The 12037-nt window shown below is 38.5% G+C and overlaps 1 protein-coding gene across 5 annotated transcripts in view; it reads right to left on the reverse strand.

Annotated features, from left to right (window-relative positions):
- Positions 1 to 11443, reverse strand: part of MALRD1 (MAM and LDL receptor class A domain containing 1) — a 743525-nt gene extending 732082 nt beyond the window's left edge. For 2 of the 5 annotated variants that reach the window (XM_044928178.2, XM_044928176.2), the window contains exon 1: positions 10833 to 11378. The gene's annotated coding sequence lies outside the window, so the exon portion shown is untranslated. Of the gene's footprint in view, positions 1 to 10832 lie in introns of all 5 variants that reach the window. The other 3 variants (XM_044928175.2, XM_044928177.2, XM_044928173.2) reach the window with 3 other exon arrangements.
- Positions 11444 to 12037: the final 594 nt, after the last annotated feature.

Consider the following 12037-nt stretch of genomic DNA (forward strand, 5'->3'; position numbering starts at 1 on the left):
TGCTTAAAATTTTTGAGTAATTGAGAGGCCAAGTTCTAAGGAAGAGGAAGAACTATGTTGCAAGTCATTAACTTCAATAGGGGAGGAAGGCATCACCAAATCAAATTATTCATTGGTTTTTACCACAGCACCCCAGTATATGCCACCATGTATGGAAATACCCAATAATACTCGTACCTGAAGAAGAAAGTGGGGAAAACCACTAGACCATTCAGGTATGACCTAAATCAAATCCCTTACGATTCTACAGTGGAAGTGAGAAATAGATTTCAGGGACTAGATCTGATAGACAGAGTGCCTGATGAACTATGGACAGAGGTTCGTGACATTGTAGAGGAAACAGGGATCAAGACCATCTCAAAGAAAAAGAAATGCAAAATGGCTATCTGAGGAGGTCTTACAAATAGCTGTGAAAAGAAGAGAAGCAAAAAGCAAAGGAGAAAAGGAAAGATATACCCATTTGAATGCAGAGTTCCAAAGAATAGCAAGGAGAGGTAAGAAAGCCTTCCTTAGCAATCAATGTAAAGAAATAGAGGAAAACAACAGAATGGGAAAGACTGGAGATCTCTTCAAGAAAATTAGAGAAACCAAGGGAACATTTCATGCAAAGATGGGCTCAATAAAAGATAAAAATGGTATGGGCCTAACAGAAGCAGAAGATACTAAGAAGATGTGGCAAGAATACACAGAAGAACTGTACAAAAAAGATCTTCCTGATCCAGATAATAATGGTATGATCACTCATCTAGAGCCAGACATCCTGGAATGCAAAGTTAAGTGGGCCTTAGGAAGCATCACTACAAACAAAGCTAGTGGAGGTGATGGAATTCCAGTTGAGCTATTTCAAATCCTCAAAGATGATGCTGTGAAAGTGCTGCACTCAATACGCCAGCAATTTGGAAAGTTCAACAGTGGCCACAGGACTAGAAAAGGTCAGTTTTCATTCCAGTCCCAAAGAAAGGCAATGCCAAAGAATGCTCAAACTACTGCACAATTGCACTCATCTCACATGCTAGTAAAGTAATGCTCAAAATTCTCCAAGCCAGGCTTCAGCAATAAGGGAACTGCGAACTTCCAGATGTTCAAGCTGGTTTTAGAAAAGGCAGAGGAACCAGAGATCAAATTGCCAACATCCGCTGAATCATCGAAAAAGCAAGAGAGTTCCAGAAAAAACATCTATTTCTGCTTTATTGACTATGCCAAAGCCTTTGACTGTGTGGATCACAATCAACTGTGGAAAATTCTGAAAGAGATGGGAATACCGGACCACCTGACCTTCCCTGCCTCTTGAGAAACCTGTATGCAGGTCAGGAAGCAACAGTTAGAACTGGACATAGAACAACAGACTGGTTCCAAATAGGAAAAGGAGTATGTCAAGGCTGTATATTGTCACCCTGCTTATTTAACTTATATGCAGAGTATATCATGAGAAACGCTGGGCTAGAAGAAGCACAAGCTGGAATCAAGATTGCTGGGAGAAATATCAATAATCTCAGATATGCAGATGACACCACCCTTATGGCAGAAAGCAAAGAAGAACTAAAGAGCCTCTTGATGAAAGTGAAAGGAGAGTGAAAAAGTTGGCTTAAAGCTCAACATTCAGAAAAGAAAGATCATGGCATGCGGTCCCATCACTTCATGGCAAATAGATAGGGAAACAGTGGCTGACTTTATTTTGGGGGGCTCCAAAATCACTGCAGATGGTGATTGCAGCCATGAAATTAAAAGACACTTACTCCTTAGAAGGAAAGTTATGACCGTCTAGACAGTATATTAAAAATCAGAGACATTACTTTGCCAACAAAGGTCCATCTAGTCAAGGCTATGGTTTTTCCAGTAGTCATGTATGGATGTGAGAGTTGTACTATAAAGAAAGCTGAGCACCGAAGAATTGATGCTTTTGAACTGTGGTGTTGGAGAAGACTCTTGAGAGTCCCTTGGACTGCAAGGAGATCCAACCAGTCCATCCTTAAGGAGATCAGACCTGGGTGTTCATTGGAAGGACTGATGTTGAAGCTGAAACTCCAATACTTTGGCCACCTGATGTGAAGAGCTGATTCATTTAAAAGAACCTGATGCTGGGAAAGATTGAGGACAGGAGGAAAGGCAGACAACAGAGGATGAGATGTTTTGGATGGCATCACCGACTCAATGGACATGAGTTTGGGTAAACTCGGAGCTGGTGATGGACAGGAAGGCCTGGTGTGCTGCAGTTCAGGGGGTCACAAAGAGTCGAACACAACTGAGTGACTGAACTGAACTCATACCAGATTATTCTAACATATATAATTTGTATATTTCTTTTTAATGGCAGAATCAGAATTATTTTTAAATTACCTATAACCATCCCTTAAAGAGAACAGTAAAAAAAATAAGTATATTTACTGAGGATAATATCATTATTTACTGGAGTCTTAATTTTTAAAAAAATTAAATTAAAATAAACATTACAAGAAAACATAGGTACTATACACATTAGTAAAATTCTGCACATCTAAAAACTCTGGGAGAAATATCTAAATATATAAATGGAAAAGATTCTATTTGTGTGGTAATAGTTTAAAAAGTAAATGTGGGTAAATAACATAATTCAATATATTTTATTCTTCAGAAATAACCTTATATATGTCATTGTAAAAGAATAATACCTTATCTAAGGTTAAAAAAGAAAGCAAGAATTTGTCAGTAATACATAGCTATGGCATGGGAGATGTGGCTTAGTGCCTCTCATAAGGCAACAGAACAATAAAATTTACATTATGTTTTTTCCTTTAACTAAAAATAGCTGAGTTGGCAAATGAATGAATCATGTAGTAGAAACTCGGACAACGTTGGCTACATTCTGGCACATTGTAAAGATATTCTTATCACTCGTATTGTAGGATTTCTGGTAAAGTACTGCAATTAACACTTTTAAAAAGGAGTATTTTAGAAATAAATGTTTTGTTGAATATACTGAACAGTAATATTTCAAAACAATTTTTAAAAACCATAGTACTTCCTGAGCACCTCGAAAGTATAACATATTTAGCTCTCTTATGAATATAATTATGTTACGTTATTCCATACACTTTTCAAAATTCCCTAAATCAGTGTTATTAGACTGAGATTCAGCACTACTGTCTAAATTACTCAGCATAGCACATACCAAAATGAGCAGTATAAATATAATTTCTCAGTAATGAGGATATAAAAATGTAAGCCTATGACTTACGGACAAAATTGTCAGTTTCAAATGTCTACAAAAATGCTTATAAAGAAAAGAAACTGTTCAGTTACCTTAAAAATCTATGCTTTTAAGTAGAATTATCCTTTTAAATTGCCAGACCTGGATGATAAAATATGCCAGGCCAAGTTCCACCTGTACAGATAAACTCTTCAAAATATAGGCTTTGCAAGGCTTTAAAATTTCTTATTTCAATGGAACTGACAGACCAAGAACAGATGCGAAATCCAAAGATGTGAGAACCATATCTTATCACTTCTTCTCTTGAAGTTTAATCACAGGAAAAGCACTGAGAGCACACAGATTGGTCTTTCCTATTTTTAAGACTCCATGAGAAAAAGCATTTCTCTAAGGTAACTGAAGTCCAATCACAACATTTTTTCATTTAAACTCAGCATCTCGAATTGTAACCTGGAGGTGAATCATAAAACTGCTATAATGCCTGCAAGCCTCATACTTCTCAAGGATACAACCCAGAATGCTCAATGTAAAGAGTGATATTTCCCAGATATCATAAGGCCCTTACCTGAACAGAAAGGAAAGCCTTAAATTATAAACAACATTTAGTGAGATTGTTTTCAGCACCAAAAAGTAGATTTGGGGAGGAAACTGCAGAGATTGTGTGTGTTGTGTGCTGAGTCGTGTCCAACTCTTTGTGGCAACCATGAACTGTTAGCCCACCAGGCCGCTCTATCCATGGGATTTCCCAGGCAAGAATACTAGAAATACAGACAATTTCCTACTGCCGGAAATCTTCCTGACCCAGGGATTGAACCCCCATCTCATATCTCCTGCATTGGCAGGCAGGTTCTTTACCACCTGGGAAGCCACCTGAGAAGCAGAGATTATAGAAATGAGAAAATATTTCACGTGGTTTTTCTTCAGATGTCAGATGTTAAAAGCACTACTGAAGATTCAGTATCATTCAAAAAAAATTTAACATACTCTAAATTTTTTAATGTTCTTTTAAATAGCTTTTTTATCAGAAAACTAAGATCATGGCATCTGGTCCCATCACTTCATGCGAAATAGATGGGAAAACAGTGTCAGACTTTATTTTGGGGGGCTCCAAAATCACTGCAGATGGTGACTGCAGCCATGAAATTAAAAGATGCTTACTCCTTGGAAGGAAAGTTATGACCAACCTAGATAGCATATTCAAAAGCAGAGACATTACTTTGCCAACAAAGGTCCATCTGGTCAAGGCTATGGTTTTTCCAGTGGTCATGTATGGATGTGAGAGTTGGACTGTGAAGAAAGCTGAGCACCAAAGAATTGATGGTTTTGAACTGTGGTGTTGGAGAAGACTCTTGAGAGTCCCTTGGACTGCAAGGAGATCCAACCAGTCCATTCTGAAGGAGATCATCCCTGGGATTTCTTTGGAAGGAATGATGCTCAAGCTGAAACTCCAGTACTTTGGCCACCTCATGCGAAGAGTTGACTCACTGGAAAAGACCCTGATGCTGGGAGGGATTGGGGGCAGGAGGAAAAGGGGACGACAGAGGATGAGATGGCTGGATGGCATCACTGATTCGATGGACATGAGTTTGAGTGAACTCTGGGAGTTGGTGATGGACAGGGAGGCCTGGCGTGCTGTGATTCATGGGGTCGCAAAGAGCTGGACACGACTGAGCGACTGAACTAAACTGAAATTTTTAAATATAAAATTTAGACAAAAACAGTATTTCAAAAGTGGAAGTCATGTTTTTCCTCCTTTTACTTTATGTGGCAATTCACTATCAAAGAACAGGGAGAAAAAAGTTAGATCTCAAACTAGGTAAGTTTTGCTACTTACTCTTCATTTGCAAAAATGTTTTGGTGGCCATATTAGAAAATTATGACTAGATGAAATTAAAAAGGTACTTATGATCCTGGCCTACACCTTCTATCCAAATACTATAGAAATATTATCTTGAATTCTAGCCATCTGATATTTAAGGAATAAAAAGATACCCTAACCAGGCAGTACACATGTGCTATGGGCCAAGCAGGTTCCAATCACAAAGCAGTACCATTGTGTAACTATCACCAAGTACTGTAATAAAATAAATGGCTAGGTAGTAACTGTAATTAAAGGTGAATTTCTCTAATTCCATTATTTTGAGATGTTCAATCTAACTCCCTAAAAGAACATATGTAAATAGAGAAGGGATGTGAATAAAGCCTGCAAACTCAATTTACACGTGAGTCACATGCCACAACTAATTCTCTAAGAAATTCTCTTGATAGTCTTAATTTTTTTTTAAGTGTGGCCTGTATCTGTTTCTAATTGTATAGATTACTGCAAAGTGAAATTCAAATAGATGCTTCTTAACACATATATATGAAATCTAGAAAAATGGTTACAGATGAATTTGTTTGCAATGCCAAAATAGACACAGATGTAGAGAACAAACGTATGGACACTAAGGAGGGAAAGTGGAGTGGGATGAATTGAGAGATGGGATTGACATATACACACTACTATGTACAAAACAGATGACTAATGAGAACCTACTGCATAGCCCAGGGAATTCTACTTAATGCTCTTTGGTGACTTAAATGTGAAGGAAATCCTAAAAAGGGAAAATACACACATACATATAGCTGATTCACTTTGCCATACAGTGAAAACTAACAACACTGTGAAGCAACTATACTCCAATTTAAAAAACAAAATTGAAATGTTATCTACATAATTTATGAAGTAATTAAGTTATAAAAATAAAGCTATTAACTCTAAAAAAATCTAGATGTTTCAGCTGACACTCAGAAACAGTATTTCTCAGTAGAGATATTCATATTTGAGGTACAATAATGCTTCAGACTTGCTCTACCAGCCTTGACAACTCTGAACTGGAGCAGACACCCCAGGGATGGGATGCCAGAGAACTGGACCATGAAGGGAAAGGCATTTGACCAGCACATCACTCCCTGTTCTCTCTCATTCCTTCAAGCTTCCCACTGTGCCCCCATGGCCACTGTTGACCCACCTTCTGTCACTATATATCAGTTTGCATTTTTAAAGAATTTTATATAACTTAAATCAAATACATAATATTTTCAATCTGGCTTCTTCTACTCAGCATAATTATTTTGAGACAAATCAATATTGCAGTGTGTAGTACTAGTTCATTCCATTTTCCAACTGAGTAGTATTCCATTGTATGGATATACCATGGCTTGACTGATAGATATTTGGGTTGTTTCCATTTTTTGGTTATTACAAATAAAGTTGCTGTGAACATACACTTTCCAGTCTTTGTATGGATATATGCTTTCTTTCCTCTTGGGCAAATGGCCAGGAGCAGAATATAGAGGCTATCCAGTAGGTATTTTTAATTCTGTAAGAATCTGCCAGTTTTCCAAAGTGGTTGTTTTGTAATATTTTACATTCCTATCAGCAGTCTGAGCGTTCTAATTCCTTCACAATCTGCAAACATTTGCTGGGTCAGTCTAACTGTATCAGTCTATTAGATATATATTGTTATCTCATTGAAATAATTTGCATTGCCCTAAGCACTCATCTTTGGCCACCTCATGCGAAGAGTTGAGTCATTGGAAAATTCTCTGATGCTGGGAGGGATTGGGGGCAGGAGGAGAAGGGGACGACAGAGGATGAGATGGCTGGATGGCATTACCGACTCGATGGACATGAGTTTGAGTGAACTCCAGGAGTTGGTGATGGACAGGGAGGCCTGGCGTGCTGCGATTCATGGGGTCGCAAAGAGTCAACGCAACTGAACTGAATTGAAGCACTAATTATGCCAAGTATCTTTTCATGCATATATGCTATTTGTTCAGTTAGCTTTTTTTAATCCAATCTTATAACCACTGCCTTTTATTAGGATAATTATTCCACACTACCAAGGGAAGACCCTCTGAGTACTCTACCCAGGGCTCCATAATTGTGAAGTTTTCTAGTCTAGCTGATGGAACAGGGACTATTTCGACCTTGACAGCCACATACTGCTCCAGCTAGTCCTTTCAAATGTTTCCTTCTCTCAACTCAGGTCTGTTGGTTTCTCACCTGAGCTAATCACTATCCCGCTAAACACCTGCAAGAACCTTCGTGCAGATCAAAGATTCTTTGTGTAAATATCTCTTTTCCAGATCTCTGGCCCATGGACTTGAGCTGATCTGGTCACCTTGAACTCCGTTATATTTCTTCAATTCAGGGAGTCAACTGTATTCTACCCAAGCTCCCCCACCCTGCACTACAGCCTAGAAATTTCCTCAAGACTGCTGCACCAGTCATGGGTTCACCTCATTTGTTTTCTGTCAGTCACTGTTCTCCCTGCCTGATGCTCAATGCCTTCAAAACTGTTTCATCTGTCTTGTCCAGTTTTATTTGTTTCAGGAAGTAAAGTAATTCTGGCAGACATAGACATTTATAATCTTAGAAAGTTATGACTTAAGTGATGATAGGATTTTCTATTTAAGAGTCGTCAGATAAGGGATCCCAGAGTTTTCAGATAGGGCATAGGACAAACAAGTCCGACTCACCAAATAAATATGAAGGGACTATTAGAGAGAAATATAGAATTGCCTTCTCATTACATCCCACAAGTTGCTTCTGTTCATTGAACCAGTTATTCAACCACTAGAAAAATTTTAATGATTCTAAGTATGAGATTCACTCATTCATCTAACCCTTTACTGACTTTCAGTAAAACTGCAACCTCTCTCTATTCAATGATAATTGTAAAACTTTCTCATAGACTGAGGCATTTACTTTGCCCTTGTAAAGTTTTCCAGTCACCATTTCTTGCCCATCCACTGCCACTGGAAAAAGGAAACCCACTACCCCTTGGTGATATTTGCTGCTCACACAGAAAGATGTGACGATGGAATCAGGCTTCACCCTGCCAGTTGCTTTTGCAGGGTCATAGAGCAATCTTTACAATATTGCCAAACTGGGCTCTGCTGCTCCACACCCTGGACTACCCAGGGTAGTGAAATGGCTACCCACACCAGTACTCTTGCCTGGAGAATTCCATGGACAGAGAAGCCTGGCAGGCTACAGTCCACGGGTCACAAAGAGTCGGACACGACTGAGCGACTAACACTTTCACTTTCACACACTATCTTTTATATTCCTCTGACATAAACCTAAGTCTATGTCTTTGACTGTACGGAAACCCAAAAGAAAAGGTTTCGGTCAAGAAACCTTGTACCATAGCAATAAAAATGCTTCCAAAGGAAAGAAAGACATTGACTGGTAGACTCCTTACTGTATAAAAAGGAGAACCTTCAGTATTTCACTATTTCAAGATTTTTCAGCATTTTTATTGCACTTAAAGCAGCCTGCTGCTGCTAAATCGCTTCAGTCGCGTCTGACTCTGTGCGACTCCATAGACGGCAGCCCACCAGACTCCCCCGTCCCTGGGATTCTCCAGGCAAGAACACTGGAGTGGGTTGCCATTTCCTTCTCCAATGCATGAAAGTGAAAAGGGAAAGTGAAGTTGCTCAGTCGTGTCCGACCCTCAGCGATCCCATGGACTGCAGCCTTCTAGGCTCCCCCGTCCATGGGATTTTCCAGGCAAGAGTACTGGAGTGGGGTGCCATTGCCTTCTCCATAAAGCAGCCTAGAAATGCTTTAACATTTGATGATTCAATTAACATGTCTATTAAGCATCTCTTTAGTGATGAGCACTATCCATTGCACTGAGAATACAGTTGTGAAGGAAACCCGTTCTTCAGGATGCTTGTGGTCTGGAGTGGGTCTCAGGGTTCTATAGGCAAGTAAGTATAAAATCAGAAAAAAATTTGTTTCCAGAAAAGGTCATACCCAAGATGAACTATTACAGAATTTTTAAATTATAAAATAAACAAGTTTTTAAAAATCACAGAGATGAAGCTCACTTATTATCACTCGTCTTAAACTCTACCAAGCAAACCGTCAAGTCTCCACAGGTAAGTGCTATCAGGCTTGCCAAACCATGAACCATGGGTTAAATTCCACTTTCTTCCTGTTTTTTTATAAATATTTATTGGACACAGCTGCTCATCATTTACATATTGCTTAAGGCTGTGTCATCCTATCAGAGTTGAGTAGCTGTAAGACATCACGTGGTCCCTGACACTGAACTTATTACTACTGACCCTTTAGAGCACTGGTCCCAACCTTTTTAGCACCACAGACCAGTTTCATGGAAGACAATTTTTCCACAGACTCGGGGTGAGGGGGATGACTTTGGGATGATTCAAGCATGATACATTTAATGTGCACGTTATTTCTATTATTATTACATCAGTTCCACTTCAGATCATCAGGCATTAGATCCCAGAGGTTGGGACCCCTGCTTTATAGGGAAAATTTGCTAGCTCCTACATCAGATTATTAATTGATCAGTCCTGTGTCTAAACAAAGAGCTCTACCTAAACCAAGATTAATACTCGGCTGCTTTGAAATCTATATTAAAGGAAATGAAACCACCCATGAGCCAAAGAGCCAATTTTATGTTCAACAGTGGCTTTCTTTCCACTCAGCCCATCATATCTGTTTTGTTTGAGTAGTATCAGAAAACACCTGACCAATAAACTCTTCTTTATAGTCCTCTACGTGTTTTTATATGCCACCTCTTCCCTCAAAAGCCAAAATGTTTCAAGCTTCTTACAACTGTCATAATGCAAATGACACAGTGAAAACCTTGATGTCAATCTCACCTGCCATGTGACTTCCCAAATACATGATTTTTCAGTAAATCATTTTCTTTGCATTACCTTGATTTGGTAAGTGCCATTAAAAAGTATCAACTATTTCTACTACTATTTTCTTGAGGTTTTTTAAATAATCTTTTTTTGAGAAGGGAATTATCCCCTCAATATCAATTTCTCACATTCTGCTTTTCTAATGTCACCTTTTGTCAATAACATAGGTGCTCTCATTGATTTACAAATAGTTCTTTGACATACTCAACAATTTTACCATGACACAGATTTCTTAAAGCCATTTAATTTAGAATTGCTTGCATAAGATAGAGATGTCTTAAAATATTATCAATTACTCCCAAATAGATCATTAAGCAACTCAACAAGCCTCAATAAGAGTATCAAGCAAATCTAAAGAAATTCAAAACAAAATAATTCAGAACCTTGTTGCCTCAACTGGTAAAGAATCTGCCTGCAATGTGGGAGACCTGGGTTCAATCCGTGGGTTGGGAAAATCCACTGGAAAAGGGAAGGGCTACCCAGTCCAGTACTCTGGCCTGGAGAATTCCATGGGCTGTATAGACCATGGGGTAGCAGAGTCGGACACAACTGAGTGACTTTCATTTTCATAACTAAACTTCCTTAAAAATAAGAAGTCATGGAAAAAGAATCTAAAAAAGAGTGAAGATACATATATATATATAACTTATTCACTCTGCCGTACAACAGAAACACATTTTAAATCAACATATTCCAATACATTTTTTATAATTTCAAAAATTAAAAAATAATCAACTTAAAAAATTAAGTCAGTTGTTAACACAAAGGTGTTTCTCATGAAAGTATAATGGAGAAAATGTCTTCATTTCTGTATGGACAGACCAAAAACTGGTAGTTTACTTAATTGGTTTGGGCTAATATAGGAGAATATCATAGACTGGGGGGGCCTAAACAACAAATATTCATGTCTTACAGTTCAGGAGTCTGGAAGTCCAAGGTCAGGGTGCCAGTGTGGCCCAGGTCTCACTGAGGGATGTCTTCTTCTTAGGTCCTCACAAGACTTCCTCTGATGCATGCTGGGAGAAAAAGCCAGATCTTTTGGCTCTTCCTCTTTTTATAAGTCCACGTGAGGGCTCCAGCCTCATGACCTAATTACCTCCCAAAGGCCCCACCCCCAAATATCATTTCACCTGGGTATGGATTTCAATCCATGGATTTTGAGGGGACACAAACATTTAGTCCATAACAGTAGAAATTAGCTGCTATGATGAAAATACCCTTAGATGCAAAATCATCTCTACAGACCCTGTATTTTTAGGTCAGATTTCTCTTTCACTCAACCCACTCCCTCCTCAAATCAATTCTAGAGTCTCAGAGCTTGTTTTCAAAATGAGATTGCCGTAAGGGTCCTCAGCTGAAGCAACTACACAGCACGAGTTTAGATTCTTCTATTTATCCACTAGGGCCAATCAGTGAATAAGCTGACTTAGTTGCTGTTCCCCAGGCCCAGCCACTATAGTCTTTGAATATAATTAGAGACATTAAACACCTCTGTGAGTTTTCAGGGAGTTTTATGCAGTTGCCCTTATAATATTGTACTTTAAACATTTTAAACAGGGCTATGTCTAGTCACTGAATTATTTATGTTACTTCTTAAAAAAGTCAAAAATTCACTCTGAAGTTTCCAAAATAAAAAGGCAGAGCTAGTTCTCAAGCTTGAGCTATTTCCTTATTTCAAGACCCAGGTGATAAGATGCAGTTCAATGAGATGTTTTCAGTTACTTTTATAATCCTACATAGCACCATTTAACATACATTATATGGAACAACATGCAATAATAGAATACATGTTTTACTACTACTCCAGCTGCTGTCTTCATTTAATAAATTAATTGTTCCGTGTGTGTGTATGTTAGTCATTCAGTCATGCCCAACTCTTCATGACCCACAGACTACAGCCCACCAAGCTCCTCTATCCATGGGATTTCCCAGGCAAGAATACTGGAGTAGGTTGCCATTTCCTTCTCCAGGGTATCTTCCTGACCCAGGGATCGAATCTGGGTCTCCTGCTCCATAGTTTTACCTTAAAAAAGTCATTTGGCTAATTTAGCAATTAGTTCATTTTCCATTCCTGAATTAGCAATTAGTTTCATTTTGAACTCACATGTTGCTAAGTCA

Source organism: Bubalus bubalis, chromosome 14, assembly GCF_019923935.1.
Source record: "Bubalus bubalis isolate 160015118507 breed Murrah chromosome 14, NDDB_SH_1, whole genome shotgun sequence".
Taxonomy (NCBI): domain Eukaryota; kingdom Metazoa; phylum Chordata; class Mammalia; order Artiodactyla; family Bovidae; genus Bubalus; species Bubalus bubalis.